Source organism: Phacochoerus africanus, chromosome 2 (assembly GCF_016906955.1).
Source record: "Phacochoerus africanus isolate WHEZ1 chromosome 2, ROS_Pafr_v1, whole genome shotgun sequence".
Taxonomy (NCBI): Eukaryota; Metazoa; Chordata; class Mammalia; order Artiodactyla; family Suidae; genus Phacochoerus; species Phacochoerus africanus.
The window spans coordinates 107,929,759-107,952,028 of record NC_062545.1 but is presented as its reverse complement, the minus strand read 5'-3'; positions in this window follow the sequence as shown (position 1 = coordinate 107,952,028).

The following is a 22,270-nucleotide window of genomic DNA, read 5'->3' as shown; positions in this document are numbered from 1 at the left end:
CTTATTTCTTAAACAGTTTAGGCAAGTACATTGGAGAATAAAACAGCCGTCATTTTGGATAACTTCCTGTGACTTTCTTCTTATATTCGCTTCGCTCAAATCCATTGCAGGCCTTTAAACAAGGAAGAAATGTGGAATATGTGAATACGCAGTACATAAAGTTTGTTGTATTGCCAGGGAACCTTATACAAATATGGTATTATTCAACTGACACAGGAAAATTAGAAAAGATGTTTAGCACAAAGTGAAAAAAGAGGCTTTTGGGAGTTCCTGTCGTGGCTCAGTGGTTAATGAACCCGACTAGTATGCATGAGGATGAGAGTTCGATCCCTGGCCTTGCTCAGTGGGTTAAGGATCTGGTGTTGCCCTGAGCTGTGGTGTACGTCGCAGACGTGGCTGGGATCCCGCAGTGCTGTGGCTGTGGCCTAGGCTGGTAGCTACAGCTTGGATTGGACCCCTAGCCTGGGACCCTCCATATGCCATGGGTGCGGCCCTAAAAAGACAAAAGACACACACACACACACACACACACACACACACACACACACACGCTTTTCCCCTAAAATGCCCCAGGACACAGTGTTTTTATGACCCTAAAATATCCATGTTTCCATTTCCTCTGAGCAAAACACTGATAGGATGAGAGGCTACTTCTTTAACGCATAGGTGCCTTAAATATCCTTTAAAAAAGTTTATTTTATTTACAGCTTGGTCCTACCTTCTGATGAAAATGGGTGGTGGTTTTTACCAACAATAGCAAAAAGTGATCTTTGGGAGTCTTTAAGACTCCTTTGAACCATACAGTCTTGCTGAAATAAATGTGCGTGTTGCAGGATCATGCTTAAAAAATGAGTAGGCACAGTGTTTGAAACGATATTTAGTAAATTAACATCCTTACCAGGGTCCATGAGAAATGTCAGGTGGGCAGTTTTGGAAAGTGTTCCAAGCTATGTTGGTAAAACTGCATTGCAGACATGGAGAAAGATGCTGATTCACTCCTACCCACTGTGTCTCTGAAATTCTTGCCTTATAGGCTGTTCACACATCCCTTCTATAATAAGGAAGTCTGGTTGCTTAAGCATGTATCCAGAAGAAGCCAAATATGGAGAAATCCCATGGCTGCTCCCCCGTGAGACTTTCCAGTCTCAATGTAGTTTGGATCTTGGGAAGTCCCACATCAGAGAACTTGTGGGGGCGTTCCTGTTGTGGCTCAGCAGGTTAAGAACCCAACATAGTGTCTGTGAGAATGCGGGTTCGATCCTTGGCCTTGCTCAGTGGGTTAAGGATCTGATATTGCCACAAGCTGGTGTAGGTCGCAGATGCGGCTTAGATCTGGTGTTGGCCACAGCTGCAGGTCCAATTTGACCCCTAACCTGGGAACTTCCATATACCACAAGTGTGGCCGTGTAAAAAAAACTAAGAGGAAAACTTATGGGGATTGTGGACAGCCCAAAGAAGATCAGCCCATTTTGAGGTTAATTAGGCTCCTACCCTGGCTCAGGGCAGCTCTGTGGAATTTCTCTGATCCTGGCAGTTTAGCTGGCCAGCCAGACGTGATAAAAGGGCGAGTAGATTTTGGCATCCAGGTCCCATCCTCTGTATTTCCAGAGTGGGTTTAGGTTTACCGTGGGAAACTTCAGTTGGGAATTTCATCTGGCTTTGGGTTACTCTCAAGACGAAGTTTTCTGAGAACCCACGAAAAGCAGTGCCGGAAAATGAAGAAAACATTTGAGTTCAGAATCCACAGTCGTGTGAAACAGGATGGTTTATTGAGAGAAAAGGAGGTCTCCTGGCAAAATGTGCGAGACTGCGTTACGGTTCCCCCTACCCCTCCTCATAATCATTGGGGTCACTTTGTAAATGATTAGTCAAAGCTAGATAATGTCATCAAATATATTAACATATTGTAAACAGAAAGATCAGGTGGGCAGCTGGAGAGAGAACAGATGGCCAGGGTTCACTTCCAAGCCTGGTAACTCCAGAGGCTCTAAGAGGGGCCCAAGGAAAGATTCTGAGGCTGTCTCAGACCGAACACAGTTCTTTCATTCATTCATTCCACCACTTATGGAGGAAATTCTACTCTAAATTCTGCCAGGAGTTTGTCCAGGTTTTAGGGATTTGTGAGCAAAGAGCCATGACAAAAATCAGACAAAAGCAAACAAAAAATCTACCCCATGGAAGTTTTCACTCTAAAATCCAACATTACTCAAACATTTAAGAGAAAAAAAGAAATTATTTTTAAATTATGAAAATATCTAGTAACCAGAAAAATCATCAGAAAAACTGTTAAAAATAGCAAAACATTTTATGGAAGTATTATGGGAACAACACTGCTTAATCTATAAAAAGAAAACTTTTTAAAGGTAAAGTTTGGCTTTCTGCTTTCAAAAAGGAAGTGACTTAAACAGATGGGATTGCAGGTAAGTAACTCTTTTTAAAAAGTTGAAAAATCTACTTCCAATAACTTTACCACCAACCTCTTAACTAGGTTATAATGTCTATTTTTTTTTGTTGGGGGAACATCTGGAAGTTGAACATTCTTTTAAATGTGACTTGCAATTTTTGCTTAGTATTTTATTTCTGAGACTCTCATAAGCTGTTCAGAACTATGTGAGGTTATTGAATATTTAAATCAATAGGGTATTGATTACTTGAGCAATTATTTCAAGTGGAAAAGAACAAAGGATATCAGAAACAACATTATAAATAGCATAGAGGTGTTATTTGAACTTTATGCTTTTTTGCCTTATAGTATTTGTTTCCTTGTTTTATTTTATTTATTTATTTTTGGGGGGTTGCAGTCGAGGCACATGGAAGTTTCTGAGCCAGGGATCGAATCCATGCCACAGCAGCCAATGCTGGCTCCTTAACCCACTGTGTCACAGGAGTTGTTTCCTTATTTTAAAATAAAGGAATAGAGGAGTTCCCATTGTGGTGCAGTGGAAACGAATCTGACTAATGTCCATGATGATGGAGGTTCGATCCTTGGACTCCGCTTAGTGGGTCAAGGATCAGGCATTGCTGTGGCTATGATGTAGGCTGGCAGCTGCAGCTCCGATTCGACCCCTGGCCTGGGAAATTCCAAATGCTGTGGGTGTGGTCCTAAAAAGCAAAAAATAAAAAATAAAATAAAGAAATAGAATAGCAGGTAAAATTATTTATCTCTGATACAATCTAAACACACAAGGTAGGTCAAGTAGGGAGTCCATAGTAGTCAACTTCATATTGTATTAAAAAATGTATGTGTTGGAGTACTCCTGTGGCCCAGCAGGTTAAGGATTCAGTATTGTCACTGTAGTGGCTGAGATTGTTGCTGTGGCTTGAGTTCAATCACTGGTCTGGGAACCTCCATGTGCCAGGGGCACAGCCCCCCCCCCAAAAAAAATGTGTGTTGTAGCCAATTTGACTTTAATAAGAGGTTGTTCTCACTTTGGCTCTTTTCCCTCTGTCAACCTCATCTGCTTCTCAAAAAGTATTATTGGTGCGCAGTTCTGCATCAAAAAGTACAGAGCATGGACCTGATGAATTTCTGGTTTATCTCCCTGGAGAATTACCATAGATGCCAGCTTGTTTTTCACAGGTAGAATACAGATCAACTTTCTCTTTCCTTGATGAACTTGAGTTCATTTCATAAATGAATAAATGAACGAGGAATCAGTAAGTGAAGAATGAATCTGGGCAGGGACTTGCTCAACCTCCTTGCAAATGTTTCAATTCCCCTCCAGCCAGCCTTCATTCCTTCAGACCAACTGAGCTGCTTACAAAGATAAGATGGGGTCCTGCCATCCGTTGCCAGAGTCCGAGGTGGGGACCAATTGAACAGTCTCAAGGGGGGACAAAGAGCACCTTTGAGGAATGTGTAGGGATCCATGGAGCTCAGAGGAAGAGCATCTGTGTGCCTGGCTGAGGATGAGGGGGGGGCTGGGTAGGGAAGGCTTTGGAGAGAAGCTGACATTGAAGCCACTTGGTAATTATGAGCAGTTTTCCAGGACCCAAGTGGCCTTCCAGACAAAGGCAGCAAGTCATACAGAGAAGAAGAATCAGGAGAGGTCCAAGAAGGAAACACAGACATCCCTGGTGCCTTGCATTCATTTGCATGCATCCAAATTTCCATCTTGTATCAATCTGGTCTCATTTGTATTCTGCCTAAAGAATTTTCTTAAATATCCATATAATGCAGGAACACTTGTGACGGATTCTTTCAGCTTTAGTCTGTCTGAGAAAGGCTTATTTCACCTTCATTTTTGAAGTTTTTTTTTTTTTTTTGAGTATTAACCTCCCCGCCCCCCCCCCCCCCCCCCCCCCCGCCCCCAGTACTTTGTTTCTCCATTGCCTTCTGGCTTGCATAGCTTTTCTCAGGAAAATTCTTGTATTCCGTGTATGGAATGTATGCAGTGTGTCTCTTTCATTTGGCTACTTTTGCAATTTTCATTTTAGCCCTGGTTTTCTGTAATTTTTTTCCTTTTGATGAGCCTTGGGGTTGTTTTCTTCCTGTTTATCTTAATTGGTATTTATTGAGCTTCTTGGATCTGTGGGTCTGTAGTTTTCACCAAATTTGGAAAAATTCTGGCCTTTATGTCTTCAAATATTTTTATTCCCCCCCTCTTTTTTTCCCTGGAACTTCAAATCTGTTGGATTTTGATATTTTCCCACAGGTCAGTGATACTCTATTGTTTTTTTTTTTTCAGTCTTTTTGCCTTTCCATGCTTCATTTTGGATAGCTTCTCTGGCTATGTTTTCAATTCATTGGTTATTTCTTCAGTATTTTCCAATCTAGTATATTAAATTTTTTTCTGATATGGTAGTTTTCAGCTCTATAAGTTTTATTTAATTCTTTTTATGTTTTCCATTTCTCTCCTCATCATGACCATATTTTCTGATACTTTCTTGGAACTTTGGAACATATTTATGATACCCATTTTAATGTGCTTATTTCTTAACTACACCAGCTCTGTCACTTCTTGTTCTGTTTATATTGATTGATTTTCTCCTGAATATGGATCATATTTTTCTACTTCTTTGCTTGTCTCGTAATTTTTGATGGGATGATGGGCATTGTGAATTTTCCAATGTTGCCTTCTTGGTTTTGTTGTATTTTTTAAAAATGTGTTGGACTTTTTTTCTGGCATGCAGTTAAATAATTTGACGTCTGTTTGAGTCTTTCAAGGATTGTTTTGAAGATTTGTCAGGCCAGTCCAAATCTCCTTTAGTCTGGTGCTAATTTAGCTTCATTGCTAAGCCAAAACCCTTCTGAGAACTCCATGTATTACTCAGTTTTCCTGTTCTGGTTTATGGAATTGTTCTGCTTTCCAGTGGTCGCCCCCCCCCCCCCCCACAATCCCCGTCCTTGGGTAGCTTCCTCTTAAGCACACACAGCTAAGACTCTTTCACAAATTCCGGAGATCTCCATCATTCTCTCTCCCCCTCCCCCCATTTTAATGGCTGTACCTGTGGCAAATGTAATCCTGGGCCAGGGGTTGAATCTGAGTCACAGTTGAGAACTACACTGCAGATGTGGCAACACTGGATCCTTTAACCTACTGTGCCAGGTCAGGGATTGAACCCAGACCTCTGCAGCAACCAGAGCTGCTGCAGTTGGATTCTTAACCCATAGTGCCAGAGTGGGAACTCCTCATTCTCTCCTTTTTTCTCCAATACTTTCTTCCCTAGTACTCTGCCTTATATTTTCTATAGGTTTCATCTTCCTGAACTTTAATCTTTGTCTCCTCCATTCTGGTGAGAATGCTCGTTTCTTCCTTTCTGTACTACACCCTGGAAACTGTCCCCAGGTGGTAAGCTGGGGAATCTAGGGCTTGCTTCCTTATATATTTCTAGTCTTCTAAATTTTTTAAACCAGGAGGATAAATCCAGTCTCTGTTATTCCGTGGCTGTAACTATTGTGTTTCTGGCATTCCCTGGTGACCTAATGGCTAAGAACTCAGTGATGTTGCTGTTGTGGCTCAAGTCTGCTGGTGTGGTGTGGGTTTGATGTCTGGCCTGGGAACTTCTGTATGCCTTGGGTGTGGACAAAAAACACACACACACACAAAACAAAACAGAGCAAATTGTTATGGGTTAAAAAAATTTGAGCATCACTGATTAATATCAAGCAAGATACCCCTTTGTTGATATAATTTCCAAGACTGGAGGTAAAATGATTTCAGGGGAACAGTAATGATTCCCTCTCCTCCTCACCTACTCTCCAATCCCAAACTTCCTCACTTGTTCTTTCTGCATTTGGGAAAAAGACCAGTGTTTTTAAAATGGTGATTTTAAAATAGCTTTATTGATATAATCCGTGTACCCTACGGCTCACCCATTTAAAATATACAATCCAGTGACTTTTAGTGTAGTTATAGATATGTGCAATTGTCACCAAATAAATTTTAGAACTTTTTCATCATCCCCAAAGAAACCCTGTGCCCATTAGCACACCGTATTCCCTCCAACACCACCTCCTCAGCTCTAGGCAACCACTAATCTGCTATTTGTCTCTATAGAGTTTCCTATTCTGGACATTTCTTATAGATGGAACCATACAACATATGATCTTTTGTGACTGCAAAGAGAAGTGATTTGATGTGATTTAAATTCATATTAAGGAGGAAAAGACTTTCTGTCTCTTTAAAGAGGCTTTTGATAGGAGTACCTTTTGGTACTGGGTAGCTGATGAGAAGAGGCAAAGCAGAATGACAAAGGGGGATGGTCCTCACTACGCAGTTTGGGCTGGGGCAGGCCCTGAATTTCAGCACTAAATGTCAAAGCATCAAGATGATAATTCAAATGCTGGCATAAAGAGAAGGATTTGCTCAAGCGGCCTCATATATAGATGCAGGTAAGCCCCGGTTACTCTCTGTCACATTCATAAATAGTGGAATTGAGACTTATAATTAGACCTCACTTGACTGACAGCTCACTTTGATTTCTCACCCAGCTGCTTACAGGACCGAAGTGCCTCTTGCCTCTACCGTGACTTGTAATGCAAAGCCCTAGAACAGTGTTGCACAGGCTATTTGCCCGATCAGGCCAGGTAACGGGGCACCAGGCTGTCATTTTCATCATGAGGAAATAGGTCTTTTGGTGTAATTTTCCTCCAGTAATTAGTCTCTCTGTGATTTTTAGACTTTGTGTCATGTTGTGAATGCAACATGTTCGACAGCATTCCTGCCGAGGAAATATCTTCTATGATGGGTAAGCAAATATCATCTTTCATTAAAAACATCAGAAAAATTTCATCCGAAACTCCTGAACAGCCAGGGGGAGGAAAAGTCCTAATGACAACAAAAAGCCCGCTTATGCCAAAATCCATGTGAGAATGGCTTATAGTGCAGTTTGAAAGTAGCCTTCTAGAGGTTCCTTTGGCCCACTGGTGAGATGTCTAGTTCTCTCTGAGTGACAACATCTTCTGAGATAACTGTTTTCTGTTCACCAAATGGCGTTATTGAACTGAGATAGGTATGTGAGTGGCCCAAGTGATATGTATCCAATTACTTTCCTAAGCCAGGACTTTTGCAAATCAGATTTCTCCTGTACCTGTCTATATTTCTCGTCTTTATTTTTCTGTGTAGGCTCCTGCCTCTTCCTTAGCTATCTCAAGTCCTTTGTAGAATGCAGCAGTGAAAAAAATGGACTTTCTTCTCTTTGGTGGATGAAATGAAATCTTCATTCTTTCCTTCTAGAAGAGAGATGATGTTTGAAAGAAAATCTGATTCTGAAAATCTCAGGGCAAGAAAGCCATAAACTCTTTTGCTGTAAATGAAGTTAGAGTTGGAAGATTGAGCTGTGATATGGGGAAGTGAATGGGCAGAAGTCTCCATCTGGTGGGATAATAAAATAATATGACTGCTTCAGAACACTCTCTGGCAATATCTTTTTTTTTTTTTTTTTTTTTCTGTCAGTGGCATGCAGTGGCTTGATGTGGAATATCAGTTCCCAGACCAGGGATTGAACTTGGGCCATAGCAGTGAAAACACCAAATCCTAACCACCAGACCACCAGGGAACTCCCTGGCAGTATGTTAAAATGTTGAACATATGCTTCTCCTATGATTCAGAAATTTCATATATATATACATATATACACACACATACATATATATATATATATATATGCACACGAACACACAGGAGAAACAAGTGCATACCAACCAAAGACGTGTCTAAGAATGTTCTTTCTCACAATAGCAAAAATCTGAAAGCAAATCAAATGTCAATCCACAGGAGAATGGATGAATAAATTGTGGTATTCTTTCAATGGACTACTACACAGCAGTAAGAACAAACTATAGATACACACAACAATACAAGTGAATCTGGCATCATTTTGAGCAAAAAAAAGAAACCAGTGAGTTCCTTCTGGATAGTCCACTTTAGGTGACCACAAATAGGCAAAAGCAATTGATGATGATAAGAGTCAGAGTGGTATTTACCCTGTGGGGAGGGCAGTACTAACTGGGAAAGGGCGTGTATTCCAGGGGGGCTGAAATAGTTCTGGATCTTGATTTGCATGGTGGTCACACAAGTGTATTCATATGCAAAAAATGTATCAATTTGTGTCCTTAAGATGAGTGTCCTTTACCATAAATATACACACAGAGCCTCAGTGTAAAAGTATATATTAAAGACTGGGCTGTAAGATCCGAGAGCTGGCTCCCTGGTGAGATTGTCATATTGGGTTTAGTTCTTTGGCCCATGCAATCCAGCTTGGCCAGAGGGGAGGTCACTGGTGCCTTGCCTCTTCCTTTCATGTTCAGTGAATTCAGCTTATACAGAAAGAAAGGAAAGATGCAATGCCTAACCCAGTCCACCATCCAAAATTGTATTTGGAGCTATGGTGTATGTTTACCATCTTTGAAGATACAGCAACTATACAGAAAAACAGGTTTGCTATAATTTTGCTCTGTAGGTTTTCTGAAAGGACAATTTGGAACTTAAGCACCTCTTTCTGCTTTTACTGCATTTCAAGACATAGATCTTTTGGACTTCTGGGTGAGGGACTTCAGGGTAAAGTTGTCCATTTGGGTGAGATTTCAGAGAGAGAAATGTGCATGTCATCACACTGACATGACAGAAGAAGCCGGAGGGAGGAGTATATCGGGTGAGGACAGCAGGTTCAAGAGTAACGCCTTGGTCATGAGACACCTGTGTAAGGGATTGAGGAACAAGGACGTCCCTGGGAGAAACCCGCCTTCCCTCACAGATACCTCCATTCCTAGTGCACATTTCTAAGGGTTCCATTCCAGGTTTCTGCTCCTCTCTGTATTTTCTCTCTGCTGAGAGCTCATTTGCTTAATGATGTCTCTTTTCTGCTAATATCTTCCACATCCATGACTCCTACCCTGCCTTGTCCTCTAAACTCCGGCTTTAGACCTTGTCCTCTCACTTAGTCTGCACACTGGCTGGTGCTACAAAGCATGTTTGGAAGGTGCTGGGCCATATAGGGGTGAGGGATGGAAGATGTTTGCAGGTGAAGAACATTCTAATGGAAAGCTAAAGATTGGCGATGCCATAAAAGAAACTCCCTAGAAGAACTTGGAGGGGCTTCGCTTTGGGGAGGTGAAAGATAAGAGGAATGGTCATTATGGAGATACTTGGAAATAGAAATGTGGAGTTCCCATTTTGGCTCAGCAGTAATGAACCCGGCTAGTATCCATGAGGATGTGGGTTCGATCCCTGGCCTTGCTCAGTGGGTTAAGGATAGGGACTTGCTGCAAGTTGCAGCATAGATCAGAATGAAGCTGGGATTCTGCATTATCATGGCTATGGAATAGGCGAGCAGCTGCAGCTCTGATGCTACTCCTAGCATGGGAACTTCCAAATGCTAGAGGTGCAGCTCTAAAAAGACCAAAGGGGAAAAAAAAATGCCTGTGTCCACTCTTTTTCACCAAGTTCTGCTAGAGGCAATGCTAGCACTTATTTAGCACTTGCTGTCTGCCTAGCACTGTGCTATGTAGTTATGTATATCACCTCATTTAATTCTTGTAGCAACCCTAAGAGGAAGGTGGTATTGGTAGCCTAAGTTTTTAGATGAGGAAACTGAAGCCTAGAATGGTTAACTAACTTATCTAAGGTCTCACGGCTAAGAAGAGATGCTGCATCTAGGATGTGAATCCAGTTTGCTTGACTTCAGAGTCCATAAGCCCTAAGCTGCCTGTTTCTGCACACACACATAGACACACATACACACACACACACACACACACACACACACACACACACACACACGCCTCCTTGGCACTTCCTGAGGTCATCCTTAGCCCCACTGGCTACATGTCCTATACTTTTCCTCCATGGTCTCAGGATGCAGGATTCTCTGTTTCCCGCTTGGTTTTGCGGCTGGGGAAACCATTCCAAAGAGAAGACCATACACAACCAGGCAGGTGAAGATAGAAAGGTGTCCCTGTCTAGTTTTTCCTGACTGCAGGCTGAAGAAATAGGACCAAAGGTGGAGAAGGGAAGCTAAATTGAGGCTGGAGCTCAGATGGCCTTGAGTTCAAGAGTGAGGAGTTGAGATTTCATTAAATTGGCAGGGCAGAGCCATTGAACAGGCTTTTGATGGGGGCTGAGCTTTAGGGAGATGAACCTGACAGCTGGTGTGGGATGGATCAGAGTGGGCGGAAGGTGCAAATGAGAGGCCACTTGAGAGCTTTCTGCAACAGTCCAAGTGAAGCATCAGGCTGGGCAGGATGAGCATAGGGAGAGCAGAAGAGAGGAGGGGAACTACAGGTGTATCTATCCAGCTTACGAGAGAGCTAGTGGAAAAGATTATCTTTGAGGGGAGTTCCCTCTGTGGTTTAGCAGTAATGAACCCAACCAGTATCCAGTGGGATGTGGGTTTGATACCTGGCCCCGCTCAGTGGGTTAAGGATCTGGTGTTGCCACAAGCTGTGGCATAGGTTGCAGATGCAGCTTGGATCCTGTGTTGCTGTGGCTGTGGCCTAGGCAGGTGGCTGTAGCTCCCTACCTGGGAACCTCCACATGCCGTGGGTGTGGCCCTAAAAATAATAATAAAAAAAAAGGGTTTGCATGTTGAGAAAGTAGCTTCCACGCAGAGTTCAGACATGCCTCAATTGGTTCTGTCTCAAAGCTCAGTTTCCAATCAAATGCCTCTTTACCGAAGGCTGTTGTGCTAAATTGTGAGATAAGACAGTGTGGGGAGGAGTTCCTGTCGTAGCTCAGTGATTAACGAATCTGACTAGGAAATGTGAGGTTGCGAGTTCAATCCCTGACCTTGCTCAGTGGGTTAAGGATCCGGTGTTGCCATGAGCTGTGATGTAGGTTGCAGACACAGCTCAGATCTGGTGTTTCTGTGGCTTTGTTGTAGGCTGGCAACTACAGCTCCGATTAGACCCCTAGCCTGGGAACCTCCATATGCTGCAGGAGCGGCCCTAGAAAAGACGAAAAAAAAAAAAAAAAAAAGACAGTGTGGGGAGGACTGATTTGAGAGGAGATGTGTTTTGGGTATGTGTGTGTGTGCTTAGCTGCACCCTGCTTTTTTTTGCTCCTCCAAACTCTGGGCCACACTGGGCGGGATGACTAACTGTTCTCTTCCTTGCCTTTGGGAGAAGAATGGGCCTAAGGTCAGCCCTGGGAGAGCACTGGTGTGAATGCCCAGGACTAAAGCAGAGGAACAGAATTTGCATGAATGGGAGTTCCCGTCATGGCCCAGTGGTTAACGAATCCAACTAGGAACCACAAGGTTGAGGGTTTGATCCCTGGCCTTGCTCAGTGGGTTAAGGATCCTGCATTGCTGTGGCTCTGGTGTAGGCTGGCGGCTATAGCTCCAATTAGACCCCTGGCCTGGGAACCTCCATATGCCGCAGGAAGCGGCCCTAGAAAAGGCAAAAAGACAAAAAAAAAAAAAAGAATTTGCATGAATGCCCATGAACAAGACACAGATGGTAATTAAGGGACGTTGCTGTCTTTAAAGGAAATGAAATGCTTATTCTAGGACTCCATGATTGGCATTAGCCCATGGCTGCATTAATATCACCTCTCGTGTCCTCCACAGCACTGCTTCCCCGTAATGCATATGCTAGGTGCTAGCTGATCAACAGACAATTGGCTTAAGAAGGTGTGGTATATATTTACGTATAGTGGAAAATTACTCAGCCATAAAAAAGAATAAAATAATGCCTTTTGTAGCAACATGGATGGACTTAGAGATGATCATACTAAGTGAAGTAAGAGAAAGACAAAAATTGATATCACTTATACATGGAATCTTAAAAAATGACATAAATGCACTTATTTACAAAACAGAAATAGACTCACAGGAGTTCCCTTTGTGGCTCAGCAGTTGACAAACCTGACTAGGATCCATGAAGATGCAGGTTTGATCCCTGGCCTCACTCAGTGGGTTAAGGATCTGGCATTGCCATGAGCTGTGGTATAGGTTGCAGACTCGGCTTGGATCCCAAGTTGCTGTGGCTGTGGCATAGCCGGCAGCTATAGCTCCAATTCGACCCCAGCCTGGGAACTTCCATTTGCTGTGGGTATGGCTCTAAAACAGTAAAAGAAAAAAAAAGTAAAGAAAAAAAAGAAATAGACTCACGGACAGAGAAGACAAACTGATGGCTACCAAAGGGGTAGAGGCATAAATTAGGAATTTGGGATTACTGATACAAGCTCCTACTAAGAAAATAAAGTCCTACAATATAGCACAGGGAAATATATTCAATATCTTGTAATAATCTATAATGGGAATGAATCTGAAAAAGAAGATATACATGCATATATATATATATATATATATATATTTATCTGAATAACATTGCTGTACACCTGAAACACTGTAAATTAACTCTATGCTTCAATTAAAAAATATGGCCAAAAAAAAGCAGCCATTAGATGGAATGGTCCTGGGTAGTTCATCATCCGTGCTTGCTGACAGGAAGGAACAGATGCTGCGTGAAGATCACGCTGACATGGAGGTCGTGGGACAGTTGGAGCTTGATGGATGTCACTCCTGAATTCCTGGCTTCTCCAGGTAGACTACCTGGGCCATGGCAGGCACAGGGAAGTCTCTTCTCGGTTGCCTCTTCAATCTAGATGACTCGAGCTTTCCAGTTTAGCCCCCCATGAGGAAAGCCTGTCAGGGGTGATGCTGTGCTTGGGAACACTTTTAGAGCTGATTTTTTTTTTTTTTTGGTGAAAATTAATGCCACAATTCTGGACGCACCACCACACTATTTAACTCTTAATGTGGTGAAACTCTTCTCAGGCTAATGACATGAAGAGCCATTTGTTTGATAAAGATGTTTGGTCATGGCCCCGCTCTCTCTAATGTGGCTCAGAGGGAGCCATTCTGTGTGGTAAGTGGTGAAAACCCAATAGTCTTCCTGTGAGAACCTGGACCCCATCACAGAGCTCATCTGAATTTTGGGAGTTTGGGGTTGATGTATTCATTGGAAAAAAAAAATGGTTTCCTCTTCTATGTAATTGGAAAGAGATATAAATTTCCCTGTGTCCCCAGTCTAACTCCTGAAGCTGATGAGTTACTTCCTCTTCCTCCCAGTGGAGGTCTGACCCTTTGGGTTAAGACATCACAACTTCAGGAGTCACCTCCTTTAAAACAAGGCTCACTTGGGAGCGTGTAGGGTGTGTGTGTGTGTGTGTGTGTGTGTGTGTAAGCTATTGCTACATTACTACTACTTCATAGTCCTAAAGAGAAATCATGAAAATGGAGTTTTATCACATGATGTTGAAAACCTTCTTGGAATTCCTGTTGTGGCTCAGTGGTCATGAACCCGACTAATACCTATGAGGATGTTGATACGATTCCTGGCCCCACTCAGTGGGTTAAGGATGTTTGCCGTGAGCTGTGGTGTAGGTCACGGACATGGTTCAGATCCTGCGTTGCTGTGGCTGTGGTGTAGACCTGCAGCTGTAGCTCTGATTTGACCCCTAGCCTGGGAACCTCCATATGCTGTAGGTGTGGCTATAAAAAACAACCCCCTCAAAAAAAAAAAACCCACCAAAACACCAATAAACAAACAAATAAAAATAGGGGAAGCCTGCTAGAGATTCCAGGAACTGGAGGGTTAACAGGTGGCTGCAGGAACTCTTTTTTTTTTTTTTTAAATTTAAAAGCCAGTGCCTTGATTCAGCTGTCTCCATCCAGGTGGAGGAGAAAATGAAGGAGGTTTTGGTTTGAGGTCAGGGGCTCAACTTCAGTACCAGGCTGCTGGAGGAGAATATGGAACCCAGACCTTTGCTTCTGCTGCCTGAAAGTGGCATTCAGTCCCAGAACAGGGCCATATGTGCAGATAGGCATGTCCTGGGTTTGCAGGTGAGCCCCATGGTGTTGGTTTCTGACTTCCCTGCAATGACACATTTTAGTCCAGTTGGGGTCTCATCCTTGGTGAAAGCTTTTCTGGGAGGCACAGCTGTTCACTTCTTGTTCCACCTGATCCAGTGGAATTGTTTGAATTAAGCATGCTTGATGCTTGCTCTTGTGGGAAAAAAGAAGCTTATTTATCAGGGTGCGGAGGATTTTTTCAACTATTTAGAATTGCGGTAAAGTACATGTAACATTATATTTATTGTCTTAAAATTACTTTAACGGTATGGTTCAGTGGTATTAAGTATATCCATATTTTGTGCAACCATCAGCACGAGAACTCTTTTTTTCCCTTTTTTTGGCTATGCCCACAGCATGCAGAAATTCCTAGGCCAGGGATCAATCCTGCACCTCATGCAGTGACTTGAAACTTTGCAATGATAATCCCAGATCCTTAACCTGGTGAACTACATGGGAACTCCCAGAACTCTTTTCATTTTGTGAAACTGAAATTCCATACCTATTACATAATAACTCCCATTCCCTCCTCCCTGGTCTTGGTGAGTCTCCTTTCTGACCATGCCAGGTATTTCATGTAAGTGGAATCACACAGTATTTGTGTTTTGTGATTGACTTATTTCACTTTGCATAACATCCTCTAGGTTCATTCCTCTTGTGGAATGTTTCAGAATTTCCTTCCCTTTTAAGGCTGAATAATAGTCCATTGTATTATATTCCACATTTTGTTTGCCCAGTCATCTATCGATGGACGCTTGGGTTACTCCCACCTTTGTCTGCTGTGAATAATGCTGCCATGAACATGGTTGTACAAATATGTTTGAGTCATTGCATTCGGTTCTTTTGGGCATATACCTAGAAATGGAATTGCTAGATCATACAGTAATTCTATGTTTAATTTTTTGAGAAAACGCCATCCCATTTTCCATAGCGACTACATTGTTTACATTCCCAGCAACCGTGTACAAAGGTTCCAATAGGGACTTTATTATGAGGCTGATTCTTGGAGCTGACCTGACTTTACTGGGCTTCTGGTGTAGTCCCTTGTCCTGGAGAAGGCTGAGAGTTGTTGAGATGGGTGCATCCTGGCAGGAAACAGATGGCACACTTGAGAGGTAGTCAAAGGGAATTCAATAAAAGGATAATACAACATGGATGAGAATGGGGTTAAGTAAACCAGTGAAAGATGATGAAGAACCAGAGCTTAGCAATGGTAGGAAGATGATTTTTCCTAGAACCAAGTGACAGGTAGCCGTGGGCAAGAGACTACTAGGCACGAGTGTTGCCTTAGGACATAGCTGAGGCAGGGAGAATAAATGCCATGGCCCTTTCCACTTCCCATTCTCTGGTTGCCTGTTAGTTGCTCCTATGGGCTAAAGCCAGAGGTCAAGGGAAACGGGTGCTATAATCCACAGAGAACCTTTCCATTTGCAGAGCAAAAGGGAGAAGAATTGACAATAGGGTACAGCAGAGAATAATCAGCCCCCTGCATGTCAAGGTCAAGGTCAGCTGGAGCTGTGTGATAGCTTAGAGCAGCTTAGAGCAGCTCTGTGCCTGTAGGTTTTTGCCTCTTGTGTTAGAATGAGGAGGATGGAATTACATCCAAGAGGGGGCCAGAGGCTTCCACCCAGTGGGTACTCACTCCTGAAATAATTGTTTTCATGTTTGCTTCAAATCATGGCCTTTTTGAAATCATGGTTCTTTTTCAGTGGGACCCTTATCCTTTTGTTTCTGACACAGTCTCAAGTGCCATGTTTCTGTGTTTGTGTGTTGCATCTTATCTCTTGGATAGCTGAGAGGGGGACAGAATTCAGATAAGTTTTGATTCTGGGAGGATGGCTTGCATAAGAGTCTGAAGCACCAGGAAAAAGTACAGTTACCCCTGTTTTATTGGTTGTGGGGAGGGCTTCATTATACCAATGTGTACTATGAGTGTGAGAGGGCTGGGTTCCCTGGATGGAAAGGAGGGATGTAGAGGAAGTCAGTTATTAATAATGAAGAGAAAGAAGAAATCATACTGAAGGAGAAAGGCAAAGTGAGAGAACCCCCAAAGACTAACTTGCCTAGTTTACCATTTTGCTGATGCCAACTTGTCCTGAGAGTCATAGCAGGAAAAATGAAGACCTGCCCAGACTTGTTGCAGCGGGCTTGACAGGAACAAGAAATGAACTTGAGTTTGGGCAGTGAGATTTCAGGACTAACTTGTTACTGCAGTATAACCTTGCCCATCCTGACTAATATAAAGCCTGACTCAAAGGTCACTTCCTCTGAAGCTTTCCTTGCTGTGTCGTAGAGGAGGTTTCCTATCCTGGTTTTCCTCTGGCATCTTGTCTTGCCTTGGTTGTATCAGTTATTCCATTGTTTAGACCAAAACCACTTGAGGAGAGGTACTGTCTTTTGTTTGCTTTTATTTCCCCAGTGCACTTTTTCCAGGGCATTTCAGTTTTTCCATTCCAGTGCCATATTCAATGGCAGGCCTGGTGACATTTGAAAATAGTTGATGCTCTCAGCATACAGGCTGTGATGGACCAGTGTTAGCTTCTTCTCACAATCCTTTCCAGGCTCCAGCCTCTAGAGTTGGGGCATCATTACTTTTCTTTTTTAAATAAAACATTTCTTAGATCTTAATATGTGGAATAGGGATTTCCTGTTGTGGTGCAATGGGTTCATGATCTGGCTGTTGCCGCAGCTTTGGTGGGTTGCAGCTGCAGCTCAGATTTGATCCTTTTCCTGGGAACTTCCACATGCTGCAGGTGTGGCTGAAAAACAAAAACAAAAAGAGGAATAGTATAAAAAGCGAGACAATAATTGCCCATAGTCCCATGGCCCAGATTATTCCTGATGATATTAAGGGAAAAAAAGTAAGGCATCTAACTAGAAAATGCAAATAGTAGAGAAAAGCTCCCTTTTCTCAGAGGTAAACCTTTGAAATAATTTCTTGTATAGTTCCCACTATGTTGCAATGGGTTAAGACTCTAACTGCAGTTGCTCAAGTCACTGTAGAGGCATGGGTTTTATTCCTGACCCAGTGCAGTGAGTTAAAGGATCCAGCCTGTGGCATAGGTCACAGCTAGGGCTCAGATTCAGTCCTTGGCCCAGGAACTTGTATATGCTGCAGATGCAGCCATAAAAGGAAAATAATAATTTCTTATGTAACCTTGCAGAAAAATATACTGATATGTCTCTGTGTGTGCACATATGCACAGATGTATATATCTTTTTGCTAAAAGTCAAACTGTACATACTTTTCCATACCCTTTCCCCCCAACTAATGGCATATCTGTGCAATTCCTCTGCACCAGAATAACTACTTCATCCTTTTAAAATCTGTAGTATCAGAGTTCCCCCAGTGGCGCAGTGGGTTAAGAATCTGACTGCAGTGTCTCAGGCTGCTGCAGAGATGCATGTTCACAGTAGGTTAAAAGATCCAGCATTGCTGCAGCTGTGGCTCAGATTCAGTCTATAGCCTGGAAACTTCCATATGTCATGGTGCAGACATAAAAAATAGTCTTCAGTATCCATTGAATAGCTATTATTGTACCTGAGATATCATTAGCTTTTTAGATGAAGTTTTAGGAGCACTTTTGAATGAGGAATGGAAACTATGGCATAGATGGAAAAAGTCCAGGTGGTGAGTTGAAGAATGAGAAAAAAAACTTGGAAGAAGTAGAAGCACCCTAAAAAAGCAAGAACTCAGAAGAACCAAAGAAGTAACCTAACATGTTTGAGGGGGCACTTTGCTCTCACTTCTGAGTGTAGATATGTTGAATTTTGTGAGAAAATGATTAGAAAAGTGCCAGCAGGGATTTGAACCACGTTCAGAATGACCAGAGGCAGAGAGAATCTTGGCAGCAGCCGCTAATATTTACCAGACTTGAGAAGCACGTAGGGAGAACAGGCCATCTGGACAACAGTTACATTTGTCAAGTCAAGAAGTGACCAAAACACATGGCGGCATCTTCTCCATGAGATGAGAGAGGGAGGCTCTGTAAATCCAGATTTCGTGAGAGAGCGTGGCTGTGGGGGCCAGCTCAGGCTGCGAGTCTGGAGGGGAGAGATTTTAGCACTGACGGAAAGAAGGAAAGAAGTAAGAACTAGAGAGACAACCTAATTTGTCTAGGAAGTTTAATACCTCTGTGTGTGTGTGTGTGTGTGTGTGTGTGTTTGCGCGCATGCACGCGCATACACGTGCTTGTGTGTACATGCACATGTTTTTTTTTTTTTTTTTAATCAGGGCCTGCTGCGTATGGAAATTCCAGGCTAGGGGTCAAATTGGAGCTGCATGCAGCTGCTGGTCTACACCACAGCCACAGCAACTCGGTATCCGGCATTGCTGTGAGCTGTGGTGTAGGTTGCAGACGTGGCTCAGATCTGGTGTTGCTGTGGCTCTGGTGTAGGCCGGCAGCTATAGCTCTGGTTGGACCCCTAGCCTGGGAACCTCCATATGCCAGGGTGCGGCCCTGAAAAAAGACAAAAGACAAAAAAAAAAAAAAAGCAAAAAATATATAAGCAAAAGAAGCAAATGGAGAACTGAAATTTGGGTAAGGTGAAGATTTTTTTTTTATGGCTGCACCAGTGGTATATGGAAGTTCCTGGGCCAGGGATAGATTCCGGGCTGCAGCTGTGACGTATGATGCAACTGTGGCAATGCCGGATCCTTAATCTGATGTACCACAGTGGGAATGCCAGTGAAGATTTGCTTTTAGAGAGAACTGTGTTCTGTGAGAACACGGCTTAGAAGATCCATCAATGATCACAGGCCGGTGTGGTTGAGGCATCCAACAGGGTCAGGGAGCCAGATTTGAAAAACAGAAGAACAAAAATGTTGGCCAAAACATGTTTAGGAAAAAGAAGCTTCCAGGAGTAAAGGGAAAAGATAGAGGAGTCCCTCATGGGATCTGACAGGATTTGGAGGGAAGATGTTGAGAGCCCAGAAATAACACATCAAGAGAAGTCAATGTTGTGTAGCACAGAGCAGAAGGTGTCTGGCAGCGGAGTGGAGGTCGGTGCACAGAGCCCCGTGATTGAGAGAGGGCTCATAGCTAGTAGGATACACCGTCAATGGGAACCATCCTCTTTTCTGTTTGAGCTCTGCTTGCATTCACACTGAAACTGTCGTCCACACCTCCCCACATATGGAGGCTCCAGAGAGGGCTGGAAAGCCTGGAATGTTTGAAGTTACACAAAATCACTTCCATATGGAAAAGTTAGAAGGATAAATTATTTAAACTTAATAAGAGACATCAGAGGGGGAACTCTGACAACTGTTTTCGGGTATATGAAGTTTTATGAAATAAAGCATGTTGACAGTCCTGGCTAGGTCCACTAAGGAGACATCAGAGAGAAAGGGCCAATCTTCACGTTATGCTGACCTTGATCACACAGCAGGAGGACGCCCCTCTCAGTGATGGTGTTCCAATCTGAAAGGAAGCTCTGGAAACTCATTCTACAGAGACCATTATTGAACTAACTATTCAAACAGGAAATGTTTCCAGATTGCTTGGATTCTATAAGGAAGTTTGAGTAATTCCTCTGCTCCTTTAGATTTTGACCAGATTGTGAAGGTGAAAAACTTATGCAGCTATATTTAGAAAGAAGGTACTTGGAATAAGTGAGTTCCGCTCATTGAGAATTGATAATTATCAGAAATCCCAAAGGGGAGTCTGTTCATGCCGGGCTTCTCTGCAAATTCATATGAATATTAACTTTTTGTGTGTGTCAATTAGGACGAAGTTGCTATTCTGAACCAAAACTACAGAATCCTCTTCAATGCACACGGATTATTTCGTTCTCACGGTGGCCATTTTCCACGAGATCTATTGTGCAGGCACAGAACAATCATGAACATCAGTCAACACTTTAAGGAAGAGCATTCATTTATGTTAAAATAAGATATTTACATTCTGTTGTTTACATCTTTTAATTTTTTATAATTAAAAATAAAGTTTATTATTTCTTCCATTATGGGTATTGTATATTCCTTAAAAACCAATCCATGATGATTGAGGTCAGGATAATAATTACTTTGGAGGTATCAGTGGCTGAGAGGGGGGATGAGGGAGCTTGCTGCTAGGAGGCTGAATGGATCTGGATGGTGGCCACCTGTGTGTATCCAAATGTAAATATCCATCGAGTTATACACTTGAGATTTAAGTACATTATTTACAGGTTAGAACTCATTTAAAATAAGCAATACTACTCCTTATAAAATATTTTTAAAAAACCAGAAAGGTAGAAAGAAAAAATCATTAACCTGGTTAACCCAGTGGACTATTTGAGTATTTTTTTCTTTCTTTACTTTTTTTAAAAATTGAAGTATAGTTGATTTACAAGATTTCAAGTATACAACAAAGTGATTCAGTTATACATATCTATCTCTATCTATCTATATGTCTATTATTTTTCAGATTATTTTCCATTGTAAGTTATTACAAGATATTGAATATAGCTCCTTGGGCTATACAGTAGGTCCTTGCTGTTAGCATCTATTTTGTATATAGTAGTATGTATCTGTTAACCCTAAATTCCTAATTTGTGCCCCCGCTTTTGGTACCCATGAGTTTGTTTTCTATGAGTCTGCTTCTGTGTTAAATAAGTTCCTTTATGTTATTTTTAAAGATTCCACATTAAGTCATATCATATGATACTGTCTTTCTTTGTCTGACTTACTTCCCTTGGTATTATAATCTCCAGGTCCATCCATGTTGCTGCAAACGGCATTATTTCATTCTTTTAAAAACATTATTTATTTTTCAGGCCATATCCGTGGCATGTGGAAGCTCCTGGGCTAGGGATCAAACCTGAACCCCAGCAGAGACCTGAGCCACTTCAGTGACAATGCCAAATTCTTAACCCATTGTGCCACAAGGAAGCTTCATTTCATTCTTTTTTCTGGCTCAGTAATATGTATTTTTCAATATATATTCTTTATAAATTGAGGAATATAATCCATATTAATTTAAATACCTTTCATTCACATTTTAACATAAGCGTTTTCCACATAACTATATAAACTTTTGGAAAATGTCATTTTCCCCAGAGATATTGGAGTTGAATTGGGGTACCCAGAGATATAAGGTAAACAGTTGTGCCAACCTATAGAACATAATCTGTATGAGCACAGGTGGATTTGGGTGAAGGTATAGAAAGGTGATCTGCTTTACAACTTTAGTCTGGTGAGTAGAAATTAATTTTGGATGGTCTAGATTCTAGAAGAACTGATGAGCAATTCAAAAGAGTTGAAGCTTTCTAAGAGATGCTTGTAGTATGGCTAGATCTAGAGCATACTACATTAAGAGAGAGAAATGATCCTTAACCTCAGAACTTCCCTACTTCTATGTCATGAATGGGTTAGAAGAGGGTCGAAATATTTATTTCCTAGTCTTTCTGGGTATCTGGTTGAGGCTTGAGTGATTGTTTACCCCCAAGTAACAATCTCTATGTGGGTCACAAGGTAAAAATGGGGGGGAAGCCAGTCCATATGATAAGATGTCTCATCTACCAAATCCTTGCTTGCATGTAGCATGAGCTTGAACGTATACCATTGAGTCAGCCCATATTCCGAGCAAAGAATACAAGTTGTTCTGTGGTTTCTGCTATAAATTCATAAATCTTCAGTAGGTAATAATAGCACAGGAAGAATTCCTTTCACATATCATCTTAATTTCTCCTGACAAAAACCTTTAATTAAGGTGTATGGTATGAGTGTATAACATTAAGTTCAGGGAGATGAATGGTTAACCCAACATCACATAATTAGGAGGTGATAGAGTTGGGGTCCAAACCCAGATTTTTCTATTTGTGGTCTATCTACATGCTAAATGGGTTTTAATTCCCCCTCTTTTTAAACAGCTGAAACCTTTTTTAAACCAAAAATTGCAGGACCATTATCTATAAAGGAGGTAAACATGGAGCTACTGTGATTGAAATGGGAGTGGTGGGCCCTGAATTTTTTAGCACAATCTGTATTCAT